Source organism: Triticum urartu, chromosome 6A (genome assembly GCF_056163025.1).
Source record: "Triticum urartu cultivar PI428250 chromosome 6A, HENAU_Tu73, whole genome shotgun sequence".
Lineage (NCBI taxonomy): Eukaryota > Viridiplantae > Streptophyta > Magnoliopsida > Poales > Poaceae > Triticum > Triticum urartu.
In genome coordinates, this window is record NC_141878.1 from 167,329,987 (window position 1) to 167,354,340 (window position 24,354).

Below are 24,354 nucleotides of genomic sequence, written 5' to 3' on the forward strand. Positions count from 1 at the left end.
GATGCCATATGGGTCATCACCGATAGATTAACCGAGATGGCGCATTTCATTCCAGTGAAGACAACCTACAACACTCAGAGGCTTGCCAGGATTTATCTCTCCCGTATAGTTTGTCTGCATGGAGTCCCGAAGACTATAATATCCGACAGAGGAACTCAGTTTGTCTCGAGATTCTGGGATCATTTACAACAGGCTCTGGGAACTCAACTGGCCTTCAGTACAGCCTACCATCCCCAGACTGATGGACAGACTGAACGCGTAAACCCAATTTTAGAAGACATGCTGAGAGCATGTGTACTCACCTATGGAACCAGTTGGGAAGAAAGGCTGCCATATGCCGAGTTCGCATACAACAACAGTTACCAGGCCAGCCTGCAAATGGCACCTTTTGAAGCCCTATACGGACGGAGATGTCGTACCCCGCTAAATTGGTCAGAGACCGGAGACAGCCGTATCTTCGGCCCAGACATGCTCAAAGAAGCCGAGGAAAAGGTCAAGCTAATCAGGGACCGACTCAAGACCGCTCAAAGCCGACAGAAGAGTTATTACGATCAGAAACATCGTGGGGTCAATTTTGAACCCGGTGAATTTGTGTACCTACGAGTATCACCTATGAGGGGACTGCAACGGTTTAAGATTAGGGGGAAGTTAGTACCAAGATTCATTGGACCATTCTGCATAGTGGCACGAAGAGGCACCGTAGCCTACCAGCTAGACTTACCCGAAGAATTGTCCGACATCCACGACGTGTTCCACGTCTCTCAATTAAGGAAGTGCGTAAGCAAACCAGAGAAACAAGTATCCCATGAGAACATTGACGTACAACCAGATCTCACCTATCGAGAACGCCCAGTAAGAATATTAGAGGAGTCTGAAAGGAGGACCCGACAGAAAACCATCAAGTTTTTCAGAGTTCAGTGGAGTAATCACACCGAAAGTGAAGCAACCTGGGAAAGAGAGGAATTCCTTCGGACAGAGCACCCACACTTATTTAAGGATCAGCTGAAATCTCGGGGACGAGATTTTTCCTAAGGGGGTAGGTGTTGTGACACTCCAAAATTTTTATTTGGTTCTTCAGCAAAAACTTTGCTGGTTTTTGAAAAGAGGCCATTTAATTTTTTTTCAGAAAACCTTCCTCTTAAAAACTTCTTTGGCAAGGATTTTTATTTTTGTATCCTCTTCAAACTATGGTGTTTGATCATTTAAAACTCTTTCTCTAATTGTTCCCTTCTCAAAGTAATTTTTTGGAGATTATTCTTTTTCTTATAAAAAGAACTCTATGAATTTTTAGGTTCTTCTTATCTTGAAACCACCCATGGTTTTACCATGTCTCCTCTAGTAAACCTTCTCAAAATCCCTCCCTCCACCCTTGAACAATCTAAATTCTCTGTCTCAACTAGTCCAAACAAGTTTTGGAATTTATTTCAATTATTTTATCTCTCAAATCATTTCTGCCAATTATTTTGAGCCTAAGTGATTTTCAAAGCAAGTACATCATTGCCTTTGACTTTTCACCTCAAACCAACTCCCCTGGATTGTCTTTAGTACCCACAACCTAGAACCATCTTGATCCACTCTTCTTCCTTTCAAAAATTTCAAATTTCACTCACTGCAAGTTTGGACCAGATTTGACAAATTTGATGAAATTCATATCTACACTTCTCCAAAAATTCCACAAAAATTCAGGCAGCCTCCTGGTGCAATGAGAGGCCACCCCACCAAGTTTCAGCTCAAGGAAAAATCCCTAGATGTCTAGATCATTCTGTCGAACACCTTGCATACACTGTTCTGTTCATCTTCAGTTAAATTCAGAGTTCAGTGTCGTTTTTCCTTCGTCGGACTACGGTCACGCGGCCACGGTGCGCCCTGGCGCGTTGCACGCAGCCTCTTCCCCTTAGCCAGCACCCCGCACGCACGCTTGGCCGATTCCTGGCGTCGGTGGCGACGAGCCTCGCCGGCGTTGGAAGCTTCTGCGGTGGCTGCGCCTCCCGTGGCGGCCAGCGAGGGCCCGAGTCCGCTCGCCACGCCACCCGGCACCGCCCAACGTACCCTGGCTCTCCGCGTGTCCCCGCCATGCCAGCGCATGCCCGTGGCACCGTCGCCATGGCCCGGCAAGCACGGAACATGCTCCCTGCCGCCGACGGGCCCGCGCCGCCCCGTTCCGTCGAGCTCGCCCTTAGCACCCAATCCAAGCTCGTTTAGCACCAAAACGGAACCGCTGGAACTCCACGTTGACGTCCAACTCCCTAAACCTCCCCGACTAAGCCCTGCGCCGCCGTAACCTTCGCCGGAGAACTCCGTTCACGGCCACTGCCTCGGATCGCCTATAAAAAGGACCCCGAGCTCGCTCACGAGCACACACCTTCACTGCACCTCTCCAGGACCCTGCCAAGCCACCAAGAGGACCTCAAGGAGGTCTCCTCCCCCAACTCCGGCCGCCCCGATCCGCCTCGGCCACCAGCTCGAATCGCTCCGGTGAGGCCTTCCCGGGCGCCCAAATCTCGTCTATAGCCTCCTCTAGCACCCAGTGAGCTAACCCCAGCGTCAATTTGGCCTTCGCAGCTCTCTCCGACGAGGCCCTCGACCACCCGAACCGCCGTCCGCCGGAGCAAGACTCGCCGTCGATGTGGTACTCGCCGGCGACCATCACCACCACCAACCGACGCGGAATGGTGCCCTGAACACGGAGGTACCCTCCGATCTCCCTGCCTCGCCGTGGATCACCGCCGGCGACCACCACGGCTCTCGGGCACCGTCGAACTCTGCCGCCCCGTTTGAATATTCAAACCTGACGGGCGGGACCCGCCTGTCAGCCTCTCTGTCTTTTCTAAACGAAACGTTTTCTGAAAACGTCTTCTACCAAATGTGTTTTCCCGCTGGGCCGGCGCATTCTTATTTGAATCGTTTTCTGTTTTTATAAGTTAGCACCTGGAAGTTTTCCGTTTCATTACAGATGGATCCTTGGGTTAAATCCCTTATAACTTTTTAATAGAAAGGAATTTTTGAGTGATTCTTTTTCTGTCCTCTTCAAATTTTTGTCTACTTTTTTATCATATTTATTTGAAAAATATTTGGAATAATTTTTCTGCACCTCACGGTATTCACGATAGCGCGTATATTTTCTTTATACCGTAGATACCGAAGGAGGTGACGGGACCGCGAACTTCACCGAGCTAGGCTCCGACTACTCTGAACCAGGCAAGCATGTTTGAACTTTTGATATGATGATTGTTTTGGCATGTTTGCAGTAAGTAGTTTCATGGCATGTTGATGAACATACCGACGAATGTCATGCTACATGCAACGATGAGGCAAGTGAGTTTCGAAAATCCATGAGTGGATGGATGTGAGTATGCAGGGCCATGTGTTGGCATGAGGATGGGTAAGATCGCAGTGTTGTAGCATGCCAGTCTTATGCCAGGCTATATGACTTCAGTGTCAACCCGTATCATTCCAGTTCCTTCCATTCTTCCTTCCCTGTACTACCACATGTTTTCCGCAAGGAATATGGCTTAGTAAGTTGTAAACCGCTTTCCTGGTACACACCAAAAAGGAGAGGCCTTGATGATGGTTCCATGGCCTTGGATTAAAGCCAGTCATCCGATCAGGGGGCATGGGTGTTTCCGGTTGGGACCGAGAGGGGGGCACCCCTTAGAGCGCGCGTATATAAATTTGATCCCATGCTATTCGAGATTGTGATCCCCCCGTCTCAAAAGTTTTTCTTGGACGATGTCTAGGGTGATTCCTAGCATCGATAGGTAGGATGGGTGTGTACTGGTTAGCTGTGTTTTCTTCCGAAATACCGTAAACGGAACTAGTCCTTCATGACTACGGAAATCCTTTGGCTGTGGGAAATTTTTGTACAAACTCTGCAGAGTCATACATTCCTTTGAGTCATCTATTCCATGTCCAAGTTCGGTATTATCTTATCCTGACAAATGTCAGTTTTGATGATAGAGACTCCGGTGAATCACATGAGTGCTAAGTCCGGTTAAATGATTATTCCTGTGGATGGACTAACCTGTTTATTTTCATGAATTGAATGTTTATTATGAGTATTATTTACTTGTGAATAAAAGCCCTTTCTATGATGTCGCTCAGACGTCCGACTGTGGTATTGTTATTATTTACTTTCAATAAAAGCCCTTTCTGTGATGTCGCTCAGACGTCCGACTGTGGTATTGTTATTATTTACTTTCAATAAAAGCCCTTTCTGTGATGTCGCTCAGACGTCCGACTGTGGCATTGTTATATTTTATTTTCAATGAAAGCCATTTCTGCGATGTCGCTCAGACGTCCGACTATGGCATTTCTTTTAAAGCCCTTTATGTGGCGTCGCTCAAACGCCCGACTGCGGCATTTCTTTTAAAGCCCTTTATGTGGCGTCTCTCAGACGCCCGACTGCGGCATTTCTTTTAAAGTCCTTTATGTGGCGTCGCTCAGACGCCCGACTGTGGCATTTCTTTTAAAGCCCTGTATGTGGCGTCGCCCAAACGCCCGACTGTGGCATTTCTTTTAAAGACCATTATGTGGTGTCGCCTAGACACCCGACTGCGGCGTGCTTTATTCATTTATCTTCCTATCGAGGTGTCGCTTCAGACACCCGATTGGGTTTACAGTTATTTTGTTGGGTTATCGAGCGGACTACCTCCGACCCCCTTTTTACCTATCTTGTTTTTACGAATTAATGTGCCACTGTTAAAATTAATCATGACGCGTCCATGCATGCATTTGTTATATCTTACGTCCGAACTGTCTTGCGAGTACTTTCAAAGTACTCACCTGGCTTGTTGATTTGGCCAGATGCTGACGAAGGCGATCTCATGGATGAAGAATTTGAGAGCGAGTCTGACGCCTAGAGGAATCCTAGTCAGTCTCGTGCGACCCTGGATTTGGTCACTGTATTATATCTGCTTCCGCTACCAAATAAATTCATCGAGCCTCACCTCGACGCTTGATGAGATGCCAGTTTTAGATACCTGTATCTCACTCCCCGCTGTGTTTTTCCACCACCACCCTATACTCGAGTCAGTAGTATGCCTCCACACCACTGTGTCATGTCCGCCATTATGTATAATTATTGGCGTGCTTGTTATAATTTGGTTGAGCAACCGTAGCTCGACCCTGTAATATATTTTATGCTACTGGCTGATTGTATTAAGAATTTGTGTACCGGTAAAGAGGATCTTTCTCATACTGTACTCAAAAGATTGGTTTCTCAATAAACATTTTTATTGGAAAACCAGTCGTGACACCACCTCTACCCAAAGATGGCGCCCTAGCGCCAAGGCACGCACCGCCCGGGCACGACCCACCGCGTCCGGCGCCCGCACGAGAAGAAGGAAGCTGTCAAGAAATCCCTCGGCCTCAAGAACAAGCTCCCGTGCTCCCTGCACTAGCACAACAAGACCGCGGACTACCTATGGCGGTGGTGCATGGGTATCATTAAGAGCAGGCTCTGCCTCAGCAAAGGTCCCCGATGGCCACAGCAGGCTGCCGCGCCTTCACCCCCGAGCTGCGTAGCGTCGCCTGGCCGGGCAAGTTCAAGCCGGACCCTCCTTGTCGTTCCACACCCTAATACGGTTGCGGGGCGCGGGGGTCGTGAGAAGAGCGGATCAAACAGATAGCACACGGTTCCTTTACCCATGTTCGGGCCGCGAGGATGCGTAAAACCCTACTCCTGCTTTGGTGGATTGTATATCTGTGTTCTTGAGCTAGCTATGGGGCGTGAGAAGCTCCAAAAAGCCGAATCCTCCTCCTGGTCGCCTTGGGCCTCCTTTTATAGGGAAAGGGGTTGCCACAGTGGCACACAGGAGGTGGAAAGGGTATAGTGATGTGAGGTTATCCCTCGCATTACATGACAGGGCGCATTTAATGTGTCTTGCTTAGGTGTCCTTGCTTCATCGGGGATGGGGGAGAGCCCTGTCTCGTCCGTTGCCGCTCCCTCTTGTGTCGACACGCGCCCTGGCCAGCGGTGCCCGCAGTGCCATGTAGGCAGGCAGGTAGCTGAGGTGGCGCAGTGGCGGGTCTCCACAAAGATCCGCATGCCACCACGCAGGTGCCTGCCCGGCTGGTTGGGTCGGCAAATGCATGCGAACGGCGGTGGAGGTCTGATTGGCGTGGGCTTGATGGTGGCCCTGCGGGTGCTCATAGCAAGGGCCTTGCCGCAGCCCCGGCAAGGGTCTTGTCGCGGCCTCGGCGAGGGTCTGGCCGGTGCCCCGGCAAGGGTCCTGCCGTGGCGCCTGCTGTCATCCTCGGCAAGGCTTTTGTCGGGGGCCTTGTGGTCCTCCTCGGCTGGGATCCCGTCGAGGATCGTCATCTTCTAAAGTGTGTATCTGATCTTGAATGTCTTCACAAAGATCTGCATGCCACCACGGGGATGTCTCCCGAATCCTTGCCCCATGGTGGCAGTGGACTCAAGGGTGACTCACTCCGTAGGTGTGGGGCGAGCTACCACGGCAAGGGTCTTGCCGGGTTTGCTAAAACTGCCCCCGGCAAGGATCTTGCCGGGGGAGTCCGCTTCATCCCCTTTGCTCTTTGTGGTCTTGGTCTTGGCGTCGTTCTGCTTCTCTTGAGCTTCGGCCTTACCTTGGCTCACCTCCCTTGCTGTGATTGGTGTGGCGGCGCCCGTGGCTCAGACTGCCCGTCCACAGTTATAGGGGTATAAAAAGCGTACCCCCCTTTTTGTACACCGACACTCCTCCTCGCTGTGACGGCACCCCCGACGCCACAGAGTTCTTGCAACTCTACGAGCTGAGCATCGAGGCGGCCAACGGCGACGAGAAAGTCATGGCAAATTGGTTTCCCATGGCGCTCAAGGACGGTGCCCGCTCGTGGCTCCTGAACCTGCCTCCCGGCTCGATCTCCTCCTGGGACGAGATGCGCAACCGCTTCATTGCGAACTTTCAGGGCACTCGCAACCGCCCCCGGCCGTGGGTGACCTGTGTCTCATCAAGCAGCCGCCCGGGGAGACCCTGCAGAAATACATCCAGCGCTTCAACAACGTCCTCCTCAAGATCCCCAAGGTGACGGATGAGGCCATCATCTCAGCGTTCTCTGATGGCATCCGTGACGTCAAGATGAAGGAGGAGCTTTCCATCCACGAGGAGTTGTGCACATCCCTGGAGCTGTTCAACCTGGCGACCAAGTGCGCAAGAGCTGAGGAGGGACGCCTTTCCCTCCTCGAGCTCCCAGCTGCCGACGCGGATGAAAAGAAGACCAATGCCAAGGACATGAAGCGCAAGGGAGTGGCCGCGCTCGCGGCAGAACCATATACGAAGGGGAGGCAGGGACTAGCCGGAGTTGTCCCAGGGCAGCCGACTGTTCTGCACCTACCACAACCTCCACACCCATAACACCAACGATTGTCAGGAGCTTAGGGCCATTCGAGAAGGACACTTCAGTCGACGCCCCGAGTGCAACGACTGGGGCTACGGCCGAGGAGGAGGATGTGGCGGAGGATGATGGGACGACCGTGGCCCTCGCCAGGAGTGGCATGACCGACCTCGTGAGGATCGCTCACAGGACCAACCTCGCGAGGGCGCCTGGCGGGATCAGCATCGCGAGGACCGCCCTTAGGGCAACGCAGGCCTTCCTCCACTACCACCGCTGCCAAGAAGGAATGACGACCATCATCAGGATGAGGGGGCTGGGGGCTTCCAGGAGCCACATGCAATCGCTTGCATCTTGGGCAGAGCTCAGGCCCAAGCCTCTCAGCGTATCTTCAAGAAGTTTGCTTGCGAGGTGAACGCAGCCCTCCCCAGGCTCAAGGCCATGCGCCCGCTCAGGTGGTCCAAGTGCGCCATCACCTTCACCTCGGCAGATCAACTCAAGTGTGCGGCTACCTCTGCGTTCTCCCGATGCTTTGTTCACCCGTCACCAACAAGATGCATGTCACCAAGACCCTCATTGATGGCGACGCAGGTCTTAACGTCCTGTCCATTGAGATGTTCGACAACCTTCAAGTGCCATACGATCAGCTTCAGCCTACCAAGCCCTTCTCAGGAGTTATCGATGGTTCCACCACCCCGATAGGGCAGCTCCGCCTCCCTGTCACCTTCGAACAGCGTGACAACTACCGCACTGAGCTCGTTGACTTCGATGTCGCCCACATCCGCCTGCCGTACAATGCCATCCTCGGGTATCCAGCCCTGGCCAAGTTCATGGTAGTGACCCACCACGGTTACAACGTCCTCAAGATGCCAGGAAGTGGCGAAATCATCATGGTCCCCTGCGAAGAAAGAGATGCGGTGTGCTCTCTCGAGCGTGCCTTCCAAACCACAGCAATCGAGACCCGGACAGCAAGGGCGAGTACCATCCTGAGGCCATCCCCAAGAAGAAGAAGCACCCACTCCGCACAGGGCCTCAGGAGGTCGGCACCTCAAGCGGTGCTACATCAGGATCAGCGCCCGTGCCTGGGGCTCCACCTTCCATCGCATAGGAAGGCGCGCCCGGTGCCCTCCTCGTGCGGGGCTCGGGGGCTCTCTTCTGGAGGGCCTCAGACCTCGCCAACATCATGAGGGTTGTGCTCGGGCACTATCCGTGTCAAAACCGGTGGATCTCGGGTAGGGGGTCCCAAACTATGCGTCTAAGGCTAATGGTAACAGGAGGCGGGGGACACAATGTTTACCCAGGTTCAGGCCCTCTCTATGGAGGTAATACCCTACTTCCTGCTTGATTGATCTTGATGATATGAGTATTACAAGAGTTGATCTACCACGAGATCGTAGAGGCTAAACCCTAGAAGCTAGCCTCTGATTCTGATTGTTGTTGTCCTACGGACTAAATCTTCCGGATTATATAGAGACCGGAGGGGGCTAGGGTTACACAGAGTCGGTTACAGAGAAGGAAATCTACATATCCGAATTGCCAAGCTTGCCTTCCACGCAAAGGAGAGTCCCACCCGGACACGGGACGAAGTCTTCTATCTTGTATCTTCATAGTCCAACAGTCCGGCATAAGCATATAGTCCGGCCATCCGAGGACCCCCTAATCCTGGACTCCCTCAGTAGCCCCTGAACCAGGCTTCAACGATGACGAGTCCGGTGTGCAGATTGTCTTTGGCATTGCAAGGTGGGTTCCTTCTCCGAATACTCCAAAGAATATCTTGAACACAAGAATCGTGTCCGGCTCTGCAAAACAAATTCCACATACCACCGTAGAGAGCACAATATTCCACAAGTCTAATCTGATGACAACTTTTTCATAGCTTGACATCATGCCGCGGCCCGGTCATTATTCGAACCGTTTTTCTCAACCTGCTACTGCACATCTTGCGAGGTGGTTTTATTGGCACGTCTTGTCAAAGCAGAGATCGTGTCCCCTTATCATGGGATTCTCATCAATACGGGCATGGGTAACCCAACCGTGCCATTAGCACGTTGCTTGGGGAATAAGCGAGTTCCAAGTGCAAGTGGGGAGGCACACAACCGCTGCTACCTTTATAAGGAGATAAGGATTCCCCTTTTTTGACCCATGCCTTCTTCTTCCTCTGCTCATCCACTCTCGAGCTCCAACGCACAAGCTTTCACCTTCTCTGCAAAATCTTTCCGAACATGTCCGGAGCGGGAGGCAAGTGGATGGCCTCCTCTGTCATGAAGGAGGACATCAAGAAGCTCCGGGAGGCCGGATACTTGTCCGCAGACATCTCGCATCGGCTTCCGGCCAAAGGGTAGATGATCCCTACCCCGAAACCCCAGGAAAGGGTAGTATTCCTCTCTCATTTCGTCCGTGGGCTGGGATTCCCCCTCCACCCGTTCGTCCGCGGACTAATGTTCTACTATGGGCTGAACTTCCATGATTTGGCCCCCAACTTTATCCTCAACATCACGGCGTTTATCGTCATGTGTGAGGCCTTCCTCCGCATCACGCCCCACTTTGGCCTGTGGCTGAAGACCTTCAACGTGAAACCAAAGGTGGTGGGCGGCCAACAAGCGGAGTGCGGAGGCGCCATGGTGGGCAAGATGCCCAATGTCACCTGGCCCGAAGGCTCCTTTGTGGATACTGTGAAGGGGTGGTAATCGGGGTGATTCTACATCACCGAGCCGTGCGACGCCAACTGGGCGCGACCCCTGAATTTCGATCCGGCGTCCCCATGCGGCTCACTTCCTGGAAAGAGAAGGGCCTAGCCTCAAGCTCAGCAGAAGAACTGACCGGACTTCAGTCCTGCTTTCAAAATATGATAGGCAAGAAGATCAATCTCGTCAACGTGGTTCAGGTCATGCTCCTCCACCGGATTCTTCCGTGTCAGAGATGGGCTTGCAATCTATGGGAGTTCGACCCAGCCGAACACCAGATTCTGTGAGAGCTCTTCGGCTCGACGCATGAAGACGTCTGGAAGGTGCTCTTCAACTCCAACGAGGTACCACCACCCATAACCGAAGATCGCGGACTCAGTGCGAAACGCCAAGCCAATCCGGTGAGTTTTCATATTTTGCAAGATGTGCTTTCTACCAACATATCCGCGGGAGGAATCTAAGCCCCCATGCCGTTTTCATAGGACTGGGTAGCGATAGTGGAGCAGATTGACTGTCAGGCTCCGCTACCTGAAGGTCCAGAATCGCATCTTCTAATGAAGATGTTGTTTCCGGCGCCCTATGAGGTGCCGGAGAAGAAGGCCAAGAATACGACCGTGGGGACCAGGGAAGGTCTCCGGCGCAAGGTTGCATTGGACGTGACGTCCGAAGACACCGAGACGCACTCCCCCACCAAAGACGAGGAGGAGGAGCAGGAAATCCACCCCCCCCACCGGGGGGGAAGAAAAGGAAGGCCGCCCCACATGGGGAGGCCGAGATGTCCAAGAAGGGAGAAACCTTCCTTCCGGACCACTCCACCGCAGCCACCAACAGCGGCGAGGAGTGGGAGCCCAGGGACAAGCCCCTGGCGAAGTCATAAGTATTCGGACACAATAGAACTTCCGGTATGTTTGTTTAATCGCTTCTTATTATGCCGAACGTGCACCTGTAGTCTGGCCAAATCCCACATTGAGGTATCCTCCTCTTTGGAGGGGTCTCTGGACCCATCGGCGATGAACAGTGATTCGCTTCTGACAGCCTCCCACACCAAGCCCGCGGACGACACCGAGGTGTTGTCTCGAAGGATATCGGGCCAAGGGGAGATAGTTCCGGAGATGCCCCCGAGCGAAATCCCAGTCGCCGGGCACATGGGAGGGAAGACCCCTATGGACTCCGATAATGGGGGCCGCAGCCAGTTTGGCCCCTAGCCGTACCCGGCTCCGGAAACCCAAGTGGTTCCGAATTTAGGCAGGCAACCTCTCTCTAAGGAGGGCGAGCCGCCTGTACCGATGACCTTTGTCCATCCAGAGGAACCGGACAACTTGCTGGAAGCGCTTCGCAATGCTTCCATTGATGAAGAACACCGTACTCTTATGAGTACGGTGATTGAGAAGGTCCGGTCCGCCAAAAGCGGATTGACCGAAGCCTGTGCCAGCCTTTTAACAGGCTTTGATGTAAGTAAGAAAACTGTAAGAGAATATCAAAGTATAGATAGTAGCCCCTAATGCTCTATTTGTTGTTCGGAAAGAAAAGCCGAACAGAGGATCAAATAATTTTCGCAGGAGTCTAACAGAAGATGTCTATGTGAATAAGCAGGTGTCGCTGTTGGCCGCTGCCGCTCGTACTGCGGAGGTCTCTGGACTAAAGCAGGACCTGGAGCGGACCGAGGGAGAGCTCAGCCTCGTGAAGAGGCAGCTCAAGGAAAGGCAAGGTACACGATAACCCATCTATATATTTATAAAAGATAAATGGTTTCTGCTGATAGGGGCCACGACCGAAGTGGCGTCCCTTAAGAAGGCGTTGACCGAGGCCGAAGACAAAGCTGCCATGGAACGCGCCAAGCGGAAGAAGCAAGAGGCCCGGGTCAATGAGGTCCAGCAAGAGCTCCAGGACTTTGTCCAGAAATACGAGTCCTTGGAGCGTGACTCTGAGACTCAAGAGTCTGAGCTTGCTAAGGCCCTCCAGAGCATGCAAGACGCCAAAGCCGAAGCCCAAAAGGTCCTCCAGGAGATTCAGGCGGCCAAGAAGATTGCAGCGGGTAAGGCATTCATTATGCAAAGCAAGCATGTGAAGGAGACTTCCCTTTTACTTACCTGAATTTGGAGCTCTCCAGGAGCGTTCGCAGATCTACCGTGCAACATATCTGATGTCGTAGAGTTCTACCGAGCCGAAGAAGGGAGCTCGACAGAGAAGTTGTTCTGGTCTCAATATCATGGGACAGAACATCTGATGCCCGTGAGCGACCAGCTGAAGCAACTGGTCGAGCTGCACAAGGCAGCCGAACTGGCCATGAAGGACCTCATAGTCTGGCTGTGGCCTGCTGAGCCTATGCCCAACAACTACTTCGGTCTTGTGAAGAGGCTTGTGAGTGCCTGCCCACGACTTGAGGTCATAAAGTGGCCAGTTTGCATTGAAGGAGCGCGCATGGCCTTCGCCCGCGCCAAAGTGCGCTGGGCGAAGATGGATGCCGAAAAGCTGATGACTGCGGGGCCACCAAAGGGCAAGGAGCATCGCCGGCCCGAAAATTATTATGACAGTGTCCTGAAGGGCTCTCGCCTTGTGGCGAAGCAATGTGCTAATGATGTAATCTTTGAGTGAATGCACTCATTTTATCCTGTAATATGAAAAAAGTTCATTTGCGCAATATAAAGCTTGTTGATTTAAAATTTTACCTCCTATGTGGCCGCTTACAAAATCTGAGTGTTGGCCAGTTGTCGGCTTCTGCCCCAATGTAACTAGTACAGGGGTGTTCGGGATAAATCTAAACACTCTTTATCCAAATTTTCGGACTTTTAAGGAGGTGTTTAGTGCAACAAACAAGGCAATCGGACTATACAGCTTTATCACCCTCACTTAGCCATAGAACTTCTATAATTTTAAATTTTGGCGTAGCCCCTGGTATTCGGAAGGCCGAACATGGGGCGCTATACATGCCTAAATCGGACAAAGACCGATTCCTCGCATGAAGCGGAAAAAATCTTTAAGGATTTGAAACTTCTCGAACAGTAACTAGCTCTTGCCACATCATGACAGTCATTTTCCGACTTTCTCTACTGAGGTGTTCGTCCGGAAGAACCGGGATACAATCGCAGTAGTTCTCCCTTTACTACCCTAGCCGATATGGAGGAACGTAGGGTAACAAGCAGAGGAGCCAGGCAACCCAACTATTGACCCAAGACATGATTCGGAGCTGATGCATATAATGCTATAAGTTCGGGGTGTGGCACTGTCAAAAGTGTTCGGACTTTCTTGCCATGTTATGGGGTACACTGAAGCCCCTGGCGAACTGAACGTACCAAAATGTACGGGTGCGATTTGTAATAAATAAACATTCAAGGAAAAAAAGGAAATGTAGTAATAAGCTAACGCTGTACATTATTTTCCATTGTTATGATATGTCAAGGCGTATGTATACAAGTAGTGCGATAAGCTAATAGGACTATTTGACGTGCCCTAACCAAGAGCGAGCTGCGTGTGGGTATGTAAAACAAGTTTAGCGATTATTATCGGAGACCACCTGGGGATTCCCGTGTACGTCAAAGCTCCTTGCCTTTTTGGTGTTTCTGTCCCGTGATGGGTCCGATAATCATGTTATCGGAAGAGCCACAAGAAGATAGGGACCTGAAAGAAAGAAAAAGGTTAAAGTATGCGGATTCTGGGGCGGTTGAGCCGCATTGTTGACCGCAGTCTAGTTGTGCCTCCGTCTATGCCAATGGTATTTTGAGTGCATAGTTATGTACGTGCGGCACAAATTTCACCGCTTGACTGGGATGATGACAGAGGCCGAATTGCTAGGCGAGCTCTGGATGAGCGGGACGATCCTGTTGCAGAGTACTCCGGGACCGCTTGACGGTGTGTGGGGGCTATATTGCCGAATTGAAGGTCTGTCTAAGGAGGATGCTCTGTACTTCTGCTGCAAGGTCCGCAGTGTGCTCCTCCGTACGGAGGGAGCGCTCTGTATTTCCATTGACAGTTATAACATCACGGGGTCCGAGCATCTTGAGCTTGAGGTAGGCATAGTGTGGCACCACATTGAATTGAGCGAATGCAGTCCGTCCTAGCAGTGCATGATAACCACTGCGGAAGGGGACGATATCAAAGATTAACTCCTCACTCCGGAAGTTGTCCGGGGATCCGAAGACCACTTCGAGTCTGATTGAGCCTGTACAACAGGCCTCTACACCTGGTATGAGACCTTTGAAGGTGGTTTTAGTGGGTTTGATCCTTGAGGGATCGATACCCGTTTTGCACACTGTATCCTGATAGATCAGGTTCAGGCTGCTGCCACCGTCCATGAGGACTCATGTGAGGTGGAATCCGTCAATGATAGGGTCAAGGACTAGTGTGGCTGAGCCGCCATGATGGATACTAGTCGGATGGTCCCTGCGATCAAAGGTGATCGGACAGGAAGACCATGGGTTGAACTTTGGGGCGACTGGCTCGATCGTGTAGACGTCCCTTAGTGCACGTTTCTGCTCCCGCTTGGGAATATGGGTGTCGTATATGATATTTACCGTTTTCGCTTGGGGAGGAAATTTCTTTTGTCCCCCTGTGTTCGGCGGCCGGGGTTCCTCGTCGTCATCACTATGCGGCCCCTTTTCCTTATTTTCGGCATTCGGCTTACCGGCCTGTTTGAATACCCAACATTCTCTGTTGGTGTGGTTGGCTAGTTTATCGGGAGTGCCTTGGATTTGACATGACCCATCGAGTATGCGGTCCAGAATGGACGGTCCCGGATTGCTTCTTTTAAATGGCTTTTTGCATTGACCGGACTTGGAGCAACTGAATCCGGCATTGAAAACCGTGTCTTCGGCGTTATCGCTATTATTGCGGCGCTTGTGTCTGTTGTACCAGGGCTTGCCGTTGCTATCTCTGGCATCTGAGGTGCCAGGATTCCTTGATGTGTTGTTGCTACAGGCCAACCAGTTGTCCTCGCTCGTACAAAAGCGGGTCATGAGTGTCGTAAGGGCTGCCATGGATTTTGGCTTCTCTTGGCCAAGGTGTCGGGCAAGCCACTCGTCAGGGATGTTGTGGTTAAAGGCCACTAGGGCTTTGGCATCCGGACAGTAGACAATTTGGTTCTTTTTAGTTAAGAATCGGGTCCAGAATTTCCTGGCTGACTCTTTGGGCTGTTCGGTTATGTGACTTAAGTCATCAGCGTCTGGTGGTCGCACATAAGTGTCGTGGAAGTTGTCGAGGAATGCGTCTTCAAGGTTCTCCCAACTGCCAATGGAGTTTGCCGGCAGACTATTCAGCCAATGTCGAGCTGGTCCCTTGAGCTTTAGTGGGAGGTACTTGATGGCATGCGGATCATCGTCGCGGGCCATGTGAATGTGGAGAAGGAAATCTTCAATCCATACCGCGGGGTCTGTTGTCCCATCATATGATTCAATATTTACGGGTTTTAATCCCTTCTGGGAATTCATGCTCCATTACTTCATCAATGAAGCATGGGGGTGTGCGGAGCCTCTATGGCGAGCTACATCGCGACGTAGTTTGGATGAATCTGGTCTGCTGTGTTCAGCCCGGACGGATTTGTATTTAGTATATCCGGTGTGGCGGTCATCGTCACATGTTGGGGTGCGCCCCTGCGATTCGTAGATCGATCTTGATTGTCCTCCTTTGTTTTTCAGTTCATCTTGCAGGTCGTGCGTGTAGCCCCGGGCCTTCGTGTTTTTGTTTGATTGGCGACGGGGTGCGGGATGGTGTTCGGGTTGATACGCCGCTTTATCACGGCCACGAGGTGGTCGGTCGGTCGTATCCTGCGCTGGTAGTATAGGCTCTAGTGCGTCGTCCTCGAATTGAGGTAACAACCTGCGCCTCGGGTAGCTTTTGGTTGGGCGTTCGAGTCCGTATTCCTCGGCCGCCAGGACCTCACTCCATCTGTTAGTTAGCACATCTTGATCAGCTTCAAGCTGTTGTTGTTTTTTCTTCAGGCTCTTTGAAGTGGATATAAGAGGGAGCTTGAAGCGCTCCTTCTTGACGGGATCCTCAGGCACAATAAATTCATCGTCGCCGAGGCTTACCTCGTCTTTGGAGAGGGGCATGTAATTTTCATCCTCCGAGTCTCCATCCATTGCCTGTTCATTAGAGCTAGTTTGCCCATCCTCCCGTCCGGCCTACTCGAAGCTTGGCTGGGCGGGATTGTTTTCGTCATCGACATCATCCGGAGTGCTACTGTCTCTGGTGTCGGTATCGCTGTTTTTGTTATGGCGAGGTTTAGAGCGGCGCCGCTGACGTCCACACTTAGGTTGCTTCTCAAGAGGGTCACCCTCCGTTGCATCCTTTTGATCCTCGCCATTGTTTTCTTTGGGTGTGTGCACCATATATATGCCGTATGATGAGGTAGCTGTCCAGCGCCCTGTGGGCAGTGGTTCCTGTTCTTCTCCGGCATCGTCATCCATACCGTCAATGTCTTTGGAGTAGAAATGGAGCATGTCGGTTAAGTCGTCGACAGTGGCTATTAAGTGGGTGGTGGGTGGGTAACGAATTCCTCGTCATCCGCTTCCCACTCGAGCCGGACATAGTTCGGCCAAGAGTCTCCTGACAGGGAGAGAGATTTTAATGAGTTTAGCATGTCGCCCAGGGGCGAGTGCTGTTAGATATCCACAGAGCTGAACTCCATGGTCGATGCCCAGTTAGATCCGATGGGCACGGATGCACGCGGTTCGGAGCCTATGGCCGGAGACGAGTCTGAGGGTCCGATGACCCAGACCTCATTGGAAGTGGTATCTGTGTTCGGCTCTATCTCCGTTGAGTGTGCGGCCTCCGTGGCGGGGTCCATCCTCCCGTCCTCAGATGGCACGGTTTGTATTGGATTTAAAGCCAGGGCAGCTGCAGGTGTGATCTCCTGAACACCGTCCGACGACAGATCTAAGTCATGCTCGTCGCGACTATAGGGTGCACCTGTCACGGGCTCGAATCCGTCAAATATCAAGTCTCTGCGGATGTCGGTAGTGTAATTCAGGCTTCCAAACCTGACCTGATGGCCAGGGGCGTAGCTATGGATCTGCTCCAGATGGCCAAGCGAGTTGGCCCGCAGTGTGAAGACGCCGAATACGTAGATTTGTCCTGGGAGGAAAACCTTGCCCTGGACCGCATCGTTGTGGATGATTGAAGGAGCCATCTAGCCTTATGGTGACGAAACAGTGGAACTCTTAATGAAAGCACCAATGTCGGTGTCAAAACCGGCGGATCTCGGGTAGGGGGTCCCGAACTGTGCGTCTAAGGCTAATGGTAACAGGAGGCGGGGGACACAATGTTTACCCAGGTTCGGGCCCTCTCTATGGAGGTAATACCCTACTTCCTCTTGATTGATCTTGATGATATGAGTATTACAAGAGTTGATCGACCACGAGATCGGAGAGGCTAAACCATAGAAGCTAGCCTATGATTCTGATTGTTGTCGTCCTACGGACTAAATCCTCCGGTTTATATAGACACCGGAGGGGGCTAGGGTTACACAGAGTTGGTTACAGAGAAGGAAATCTACATATCTGAATTGCCAAGCTTGGCTTCCACGGAAAGGAGAGTCCCACCCGGACATGGGACGAAGTCTTCAATCTTGTATCTTCATAGTCCAACAGTCCGGCATAAGCATATAGTACGGCCATCTGAGGACCCCCTAATCCTGGACTCCCTCAGGCACCACATGGAGGCGTTCTTCGCAGTACGTTTCCCTCAGGAAGACACAGGGCGTGGAACGCCCAACGTTCGGGAGTTCATTGTCAAGGCCACTCAGGAGCTTCAGGAAGCAAGGGCCATGCGTGGTGACCGCCGCTCGCTTGGTGTGGCACCCCATCCAGGCGAGGATGGTGGGCTGCGCATCTGCATCGACATCCCAGGGCTTAACCGAGCCGCATCTCAGGAGCGCTTCTGGCCTTCGCGCTTGGGACGCTGCGAGGGTCTGCCGCACAGCTACGTTTGCATGCCTTTCAGCCTGCCGAACGCGGCTGCCACATACCACCGTCACCTGTGAAGCATCCTGGCGGCTCAGGAGGGCAGGGACCACGCGATCCTAGCGGAGATGGAGATGGTCTTCAGGGAACCTCTTGATGCCTGGAGCCTCCCGAGGCTCAGGGCCTCGGTGGCCTGTAAGGAACTATGCCTACACCACGCATCTTCAGCTGCCCCGACATCTTTTCGACAACTAAACCAGGTGACATTTTCCAGGTTCATTTAGCTGGGAGCGCCCCTCGGGATGCATCATTCCAAGGCCGCATGGGTCCGTCCTTGCAGCATGTATCCTTTTGCGTTTTTAGCTTGCTCTGCCGGGAGCGCCCCTCGGGCTGCATCATCCCCAGGCCGCTTGGGTCCGACCTAGTGGCATACATCGTTTCTGCGTTTACCTAAGCTAATTTGCTTTTCATGCCTAATCTACCTATGATTATCACCTGCTTGATTATCACCCGTCACCGGAACTGCTTATGCTAGTACCACAGGCTCCCTCTTCTCCCATACAGTTCGCTTGCACGTTAAAAGGGGGGCTCCTGAGCATCGCGACTCAAGTGCTCTTATTGGCTCTCCAGCCCTCACCCCTGGCCTTGACCATAGCATCGCGACCTGGCATACCAGCGGCAACTGAGCTCGCTCGAGGGCCGGGACTTGAGGACGTAGAGCCCACAGGAGGCTAGTGCAAGTTGCATAACCATCTTGCGGGATCGCCGCAGCCAACAAGAACCAAGACCAGGCGCAACCCGCCTTGAGGTAGGGCCTCGTGAGTCCCACACTGGCTCACGAGTGCCCAGCCACACCTCGTCTAGCCCTGCCATGAAAGGCACGTGTCAGGGCGGGGCTATACATGCCCCGGGGGCTCTCCGTAGTAGGGAGTCCCCTCCCACGCATCGGTGGAAGAACCATGCTCCGCACTGGCCGTCGACACTGCCGAGGAGCAGCTATGCCCGTGCAAGTACGGAAGCGCTATGCTCCACGCTGGTGATAAACAATTGAGGCCGGCCGCAAGGCCGTATCAACCTCAGGAAGCCTATGAGCTCGGTGCCTAGCCTCACTGTGCTGCCTTCCCTCGGGAGGGTATCGCGAGGGGGCTTGGTACGGGGGCTGCACTCAGGTCACGCCTGGCGTACGCCCCACCAGGTCCCACGGACCTGTTCATCACGCGACCCTCCCGAGCGAGAGCCCGGCAAGGACAGGTATGAGGTCTGTTCGTACGTCAAGGGGGACCCTTGGGCATCGCGACCCAAGGGCCTAACTGGTCAGGTAGCCCCTCACTCCCTGGCTCGTCCTGGTCTCTCGTCGAGCCAGCGGCGGCTCAGGTATGCGCGGGGTCGGGTCCTGCCGACGCAGAACGCCAAGGCCTGCTCTTGCATTCCCTCTCCTAAAGCTTTTTGCACGTCAAGCAGGACTCCTGATCATCGCGACTCAGGAGCCTAACTAGTCACGTAGCCCCTCACTCCCTGGCTCGTCCTAGTCTCCGGTCGAATCAGCGACGACTGAGGTATGCGCGGGGTCGGGCCCTACGGACGTAGAATGAAAAGCAAATAGGAAGGAAATCGCAAAATCTAAAAGCAAATATTACAAGTCATATTGTTCTCCAAGCATCAAACACGAGTTTAACGCCTCCACGAGGCACGGTACATGTTGTAGAAGTTCAAATAGGAAAGGAGCCGCAAGCAAGTCATCCCTAGACACCGCTGGCGCTCGCGAGAGGAGCTCCTTCCTTGGGTGCGTCGTTTCCACCTGTACGACTAGCCGGGGCTACAGGATCAGTGGCACCGCCGGACGAAGGAGTGGGAGCGAAGGCGCGAAACTTCTTCACGGCTGCGGCAGCAGCTACGCATTCCTCATCGTCCACAGGCTCTGGCAACTCGTCCATGGGATCGCGAAGATGGAGGTGGCTGAAGACGCGTGTCAGTGCAGCTGAAGAAAGGACGCGGACTTCTTCCTCTGCCATGGGACCGATGCTGTTCATGACTTCCTCAAGCGCCTCGACCAAGTAAGGAAGCAGCTGGGCGGGGCCGTCCTCGTCAGTAGTCAGCGGCTTCTCCAGGCCCTTCTCATAAAGTGCCTTTAGTGCCACGCGAGACCTCTCCTCGAGGAGTGCAAAAGCCGCGCGGTCCTCGGCCAGGACCTTCGCCTTGGCGTCAAGTTCAGCCTTTTCCGCCCTCACCTTCCGTTCCAGCTCCTCCAGCCGGCCGTGCTCAGCGGCCTACGCCTTCGCCGACTACTCCAGCTCAGCGTCACGGTCCCTGATGGCATCCTCCAGGGCCTTGATCTTCTCCTCCTCCACCTTGGGACCGCGAGCTTCTTCCGCACGCTCTTCGCGTAGGGACATCAGCTCGGCCTCCAGCACCCGATAGCGACCTTGGGCGACCTCAGCATCCTTCAACACCGCCTCGCGAGCAGCTGCTGCCTGTGCGGCGTCTTGTTTCTCCCCCTCGTAGGTCGCCGCGGCCTGGCTCAAAGCCGCCCGGACGGACACGTCAGAATGAAGCCAACCAGAAACCAGCTCCAAACGCCTAGCTTCCAGGTGAGGATCGGCGCCTTGAAAATCTTCGGGCAGCCTGGTCATCTCAGAAAAGGCACGCTCCAAGACGTCCGGGGAGGCGGAAGGACCTGGAACCAGCGATGCAGTAGGAGGGTGAAGAGGCGGCAGCATTGCCGTGGCTTGGGAGACAACAGCCTCCCGACGTTTGGGTACCTCAGCAGCAATGCCGGGCAACAGCACCTCCGGAGCCAGCAAGATCGTGGGGGCTGACTCTTCACGAGGATGCCCTTCCGGGCCTCGCGAGGATGACCGGGTAGGAGAGCTGCGAACACCGTCGCCTCCCCTCCCCACGAAAGAAGGTGCGGCTGCAGCAGATGGATCGGCCCCGGGAGCTGTCCCCGCGTCCTCCTTCCTCTTCTTCGCCGCAGGCGGCGGCCTAGCCAATCGATGGACAACGTCAAGGACCAATAGCACGATCAAGAACAAGATGGAGCACGGACACTTACTGGTGAACCGCGGCGTAGTCCACCTTCCTCTTGCGGAGCTTGAAGCCCGAGAGCCTCGCGTCCTGGGGCGCGGCCACAAGCGCTCCAGGAGCAGAAGAAGGTGCAGCAGAAGGGCTAGAAGCGGCTCCAGGCGTTGTCCGGGCAGAAGTAGCTTCTCGGCAGATCAGCGCCGACCTACCCCTCGTCAGGATCACCGGCAGATCCCCATCTCTTGGGTGGCGTCGGCCTCCACTACAAAAAAAAGACACATCCGTGACATTTCGGGCCGAACGAAATTTTTTCTGTCATACTTATGACACTTCTATGATGATAATTGTGACAAAACCCTGTGTCATCATAGATGTGGTGGGCACCTACTTCTATGACAAAAAATCATGACAAAAATGGGTTTTTCGTCCTAGGCAGGCCGGAGACGCAACTGCATGACATTCTTTGGGCCATCCATGATGAAAAAAAACCATGGTAGAAGCGAGGGCGAGGAAAAATTCGGCGAGTTCCCGGTTACGGTGGGTGGTCGGGGGCCGAGCGGTGTGCATTTCTCTCGTACACGTACGCGCATGTGTGCGAGGTGTTGGCTCTAACTGAAACCGAGCAAGGCGTTGGGATCTAACTGAACCCGAGCGATTGCACTGCAGGCTACGCGTTACTGAACCCGAGCGATCGAGCGATGGCTGTTAACTGAACCCGATTGAGCAATTCCTTCGCTACTGCTGCTAACTGAAGCCGATCGATGCTGCCTCTGGATGAACAGTGAGCGTTGCGGGGTGGGGTGGGGTTTGGATGAATAGTGAGCGGTATGAGTGGACGAACAGGACCCCGTGGTGTGGCCTCTGGATGAACAGGACCTCGATCAATCGAGCCAGTTGGGGCTGGATGAACAGGACCCTGTGGAGGGATGGATGAACAATATGACCTCGTGGAGCGCTGGATGAATAGTAGATGATGGAGGGGTGGATGAATAGTAGCCAGTGGAGGGGTGGCTGAATAGGAGCCCATGGAGAGGGGTGGTTGAACAGTAGTCGATAGAGTAGCGCGCGGTGGAGGCTGGATGAACAGGAGCCTGTGGATGAACAGTCGCAGGTGGAGGCTGGAGGAGGTCGACGGTGGATGAATAGTAGCCTGTGGAGGGTGGAGGAGGTCGACGGTGGAGATGAACAGTATCCCGTGGAGTCTCGTTTTGCGGTACGCCACACCCCTCCCGATGAACATGACCCCCGTTTCGACCGTAGCGGTCCAACACAAGTCTGTTTCGTCCGTTTTGCGGTACGCCACACCCCTCTTGATCAACAAGACCCTGTTTCGACCATAGGAGGTCCAACACAAGTCCGTTTACTCCGTTTTGCGGAATACCAGACCCCTCCCGATGAACAGGATCCCGTTTCGAACGTGGCCGGTCGAACACAAGGCCATTTCCTCTGTTCTGCGGTATGCCACGCCTTGTTTCCATTGCCTGTTCCGTCCAAGCCGGTTGGCTCCCACGCGTTCCGTTGCCTCCTGATGAACACGACGCACTCCGTTGCCTCTTGATGAACATGACGCATTCCGTTGCCTCCCCATGAACATGACGACGACGCAGTTTCTCCGTTCCGACCCAGCCATGTACAAGAGCCCTGGCCGTACGTATGCACGAGTAGGCGTTCGAGACCCCGCCCGTATGTACGTACGTGGCCGTATTTTCTTTCTTGCACACTGGCCGCTGTACGTACGTGTACATGCTACGTGTGCGCCTCTACTACGATACGTGCGCGCCTCTACATCGACCAGTATGTACGTACATGTTCGCGACCAGAATGGCAACGCTGCGTCTGCTTCGTCCACTTTGGTCCCGACTGTCAGGCACTTCCTTGCGTGCAAAGATCTAATTGGTGGGTCCCAGCAGCCAGGGGGGCGAAACGTTTTTTTTGCCCGGATGCACTTCCTTGCGTGCAAAGATGTAGCTGGTGGGTCCCAGCAATCAGGGGGAATCGTTTTTTCGCCAAATACGGTGGCCCATCCGGTGGGTCCCTGCTGTCAGGTGGAGGAATAATTATTTTGCGCGTAATAAGGAGGCACTTCCTTGTGGCCGCCGTGGACCCAGCTGTCAGTCTCTCCACGTACAGTACTGTCGGAGTAATGGGCCACGGGTAGCCTCACCTGAGTCCCTGAACCTGTCAAGACTTTGGGCCATCTTCAACCCTCGAAACCTCATATTGAAGCACTGCCTTCCGGTGGCCGGCTACCCGAAGACGTCCAAAGCAGAAGCATACGGCACCAAGAGAGGCCGGCGTCGAGCAGGCGGTCACCTGGCGCCCTTAGAGTCTGCGCCTTCATCAAGAGGACAAGACAGGGTGAGGCTACAATATAGTCCCTCACCCCCGAATCCTGGGCTTGGCATGGCTACAGTGCCTTATACTGGCGGAGATCTACGCCCGGTGCGGCCCTGTAGCCACACCTCCCTCGACGTCACTCCTGACCGGCGGAGTCCTGTTCCCCACGACGGCCTGTCGGTACGGCCTGCAGGCGGCGGGCCCTACCAGGTAGCAAGAGCCCGGAAGACGGCAGAAGCTAGACCAGCCGGACCTGAGGGAGGCCGGCCTCCAGCAGGCGGCCAGCTTCTCCCTCGGGGCCCGTGCACCATCAACTAGATAAGACATGGAGTGGCTATAGTGATCTCCCACCAGGCGGCGGGACAGTAGCCACACTCTGCTGACCAAGCCTGCGTCATTAGCAGCATGGCTACAGTGAACAACCACTAACCAGACCCGCCAGTGGCGGGAGCAGCCTGTCGGCTCCGTACTAGACCAGTCGGCGGGGCCTGCCAGGCGGCGGGCCCAGCGGCCGGCGGAGAAGCTGGCGACCAAAGACACCGACAGCCGAGTCCAGCACCCGGCCAGATTACCATTGTACCCCTGGGGGTAGGCCTATATAAGCCCCCCAGGGCACCCATGCAAAGGGTTCCCACTCCATTAGAACTAGCCACCACCCTAGAGGAAGAAGAGAGCTAGCCCTGTCTCCCTCTACCTCTAGCACACAGCTGAAGGAGCACCATTGTATCACTTGTGCCTTAGTGATCATGCGGAGACCCCGCAGAGCAGGACAGGGGGTGTTATCTCCTAGGAGAGCCCCGAACCTGGGTAAATTGCGTCGGCGTTCGTGTCTACGCCTTGTCCCGCTTCCAGGCACCGGCGACGTTCTACTCGCTCCCACCATGATAGGCCATCCGTTGGCATATGTCGCACCCAAACCCCGACATTTGGCGCCCATCGTGGGGCGAGGTGCACCATCTCCCGGAGTCCTGCTCTGGACGGGAACCTTGTTCCTTCCTGGCGAGCAAAGCCAGCCCAGCACGCCCGAGGGCGTCAGCCTTGACGCGCTGCACGGCGCGGAGATCGCCTGCGCAACGAGCTGCCTC